The sequence below is a fragment of the Crassostrea angulata genome, chromosome 5 (genome assembly GCF_025612915.1).
Source record: "Crassostrea angulata isolate pt1a10 chromosome 5, ASM2561291v2, whole genome shotgun sequence".
NCBI classification, from domain to species: domain Eukaryota; kingdom Metazoa; phylum Mollusca; class Bivalvia; order Ostreida; family Ostreidae; genus Magallana; species Magallana angulata.
In genome coordinates, this window is record NC_069115.1 from 11,460,049 (window position 1) to 11,463,016 (window position 2,968).

Here is a 2,968-nt window from a genome sequence, read left to right on the forward strand (position 1 = left end):
AATAAAAAAAATAAAAAAAAAAAATAAAAAAAAATTACACAATTTTGAGCAAAAAAGCATTTATATAAACATGTATTCATATTTACATTGTATTTTTGTATCGGGGGAAAAATTATAATAATTCCAATAAATAAAATTTAAAAAGAAAAAAAAAAAAAAAAAAAAAAATTAATAATTATACATAGTCAGGGGCTGACAAATACATTTTTAAAGCACTTGCCCTCGGGCAAGTGACTAGGCAAAATTCACTTGCCCTACCTTAATATCTACCTGCCCCACCTAAATCTTTATTTTGATAAAATAAAAACAATTCTCATATAAAGTGTTGTGTATTTGTTTATTTCATTTTTCATACACTTCAAATTCATCATAGTTATACACATCATTTTCATTTTGTCTGGATTTTCTCTCAGGGGCCTGATGTCCATTCACATGTCTACCCCTGGATGACCCTAACCAGTGTTCTATTGCCTTGGAGGCCTTAAATTCATGGAGGGGTGGGCCTTCAACCATAATATTTATCTGAGCTTGCAAATTTTCCTGACTTAAGTTTGATCTTAGTCTTGTTTTCATTAATTTCATGCTGGAAAAAATCTCTCACATTTTGCTGAACTACAACTAACACTCAACATTAAATCTATGACTTTCTGCAAATGTGTAAACTTTGGGGAAGCTGTTTCAGACACTAGCAAATATGCCTCATAGATAGACATACATGTAGTTTTATAATGTGCAATACATACTTTCAAATCAAGATATTCATTTAAAATTGAATCCTTAGTTTCATCAAATATAGGTTCAAAGAATTTCGTAGAAAGAATTGTTTTTTACGTTGCCAACCGCAGGAAATTCCCTGCAAATTGTGCAGTACATTGTGTCATTTATATCGTCATGTCGTTTTGCCGAATGTAAAGTTAGATGATAAATTATTAACTCGTACGTAAATCTATTTTCAGTGTAGTGGTTTGTTGTGTTTAAAAAATTCACTTGCCCTCGGGCAAGTTCCTACTGATTTTTCACTTGCCCGATCGCAAAAAGCACTAGCCCCGGGCGTCGGGCAATCGTATTTGTCAGCCCCTGACATAGTATACAAGGAGGGGGCCAGGAAAAAAAAATAGTACACAGGAAAAAATAGTCCTACAATTGCAATCTGTTTACAGGTCTTCTAATTCTCATTGATCTTCTAAGAGGAGCAGCTGGCTGAGGTGGTTCACAGGATGAAGCTCTGCCATTCAATCAACTGAATGATAACTGAATGGTCTGGAAAGGTGACTGAATGGCATAGCTATGCCATTCAGTCACTTTTCAGTTACCTTTCAGTCACCTTTCAATTGACTGAATGGCAGAGATTCATCCTGTGGTTGAGGGGGGCGTGGTTGAGGACGGCGTTGTCGAGGGGGGCGTTGTATGGGTAGTTCCCCAAAGTCTTGGTGTAGAGCTGCAGCAGGTATTTGCCTCTCCCCATACGCGACACACTGAATTACCAACACCAAAATGCCTGTAACAATCACTCTAAATCACTAAGCAATTTTCTGACGTTCAAACACTACAAAGTCACAGAGGCTGTCTAAACTTATAATTTCAACATCATTTTGACGAGGTTCTTTTTTTCTTCGTAATACGAGAAAAGCAATGAATCCAACCACAAGAACAATACCGATGACCCCTAATTTAAAATAGATATCATAGAATTATCCATAACATTTGATCGGTATGAATAAATATGCGTTGTAATGATACAATTATATCTCAATGAATTGCTTATAATGCATACCTCCAGTAATAATACCAAAAATGGCATCTGTCGTCTCCACTTCTGGCTGTGACCTCGTGGTACTCACGAGTTCTTGGGAAACTGAACTGGACATCTGAAAATAAGAAAGAAAAAATCATAACTATTTATTGTCGGTTAAAAAAAAAAAATAAATAAATAAATTTAATAATAATCATAATAATACACGATACTTACAGAGCGAACTTCATCCTCAAGCTCTACTGCGATTCCCTCTGACCCATGTCATCACATCTAACGAGGGAGTGCATGACTTTGAACTTCTTCAGAGCCGGAAATTTCTTTAAGCTCAGTCTCTTGACTGTCAGAATTTCAACGTCTCTCCATGTCCTACTGGCTAATTCTCTGAAATCCTCGCATGTCAGTGTGTTGTCTCTCTGGATGCACGCAGTCAAAGCTCCTAAAGGAAATGCAAGCAAAATCATCAAATACATCTTTACAGTTTAGAAATCGAATTGGGAAGTAGTCAAACTAATGATAATCTCTTTTATATCGGGTGGATGAATGAACTAAACAAGGAATGGTCAAGATAGACATAGCTTCAATATTTGATGTACAAGCCGATTATTTTGTCCTATCCTGAATATTTCAGTATCATTTACACTGAAAATGAATTTTGCTAACGTAAACTTTAGCATTGAAACTCATTAATTATTAATCGTTTAATTTAAAACAACCCGTCCACCCCTTTCATTTTAATATGGGAGGGTTCCTGGGTAGAAGGGGTGATAGATGAAAAGTAAAATACTAATTCAATTATATTTTAATAACAATCTTTAGATTCTTAATCTATTTTAAATAAAGTTTGGACGGGGTGATATTGAATTCACGATATAAATTACAATTACATATTTAAAGAACGAAAAAGTGAAGAACCAGTCCAGCCCACCCCTATTAAAACAATGGGCCTATTCCATGGTAGAGCGGTCAGCTCTGGACGGTCTGTGTATAGTATTGTTACGTAATCGAAAGGAGAGAGTCTGAGAAAATGCCCTTTGGCCATCTGCGTCGAGGGTTCGTGTATTCCAAATCTTTCTGTCAAAGGTCTCTTGTGATAAGCTTAAACCGACCAGCTACTTTCAGAAAATTAAGTAAATGAGCATGTTACGGAAAGTAGAGGAACATAAGCTTTTCTTGTACATGTCTCAATCCTGCATGTTTATTTCTGGCCATTGT

The 2,968-nt window shown here is 35.7% G+C and overlaps 2 pseudogenes; both read right to left on the reverse strand.

Moving 5' to 3' along the window:
• Positions 1-225: 225 nt before the first annotated feature.
• On the reverse strand, positions 226-824 carry LOC128183819 (uncharacterized; annotated as a pseudogene).
• A 359-nt stretch (positions 825-1,183) lies between these two features.
• LOC128183100 (uncharacterized) lies at positions 1,184-2,399 on the reverse strand (annotated as a pseudogene).
• Positions 2,400-2,968: the final 569 nt, after the last annotated feature.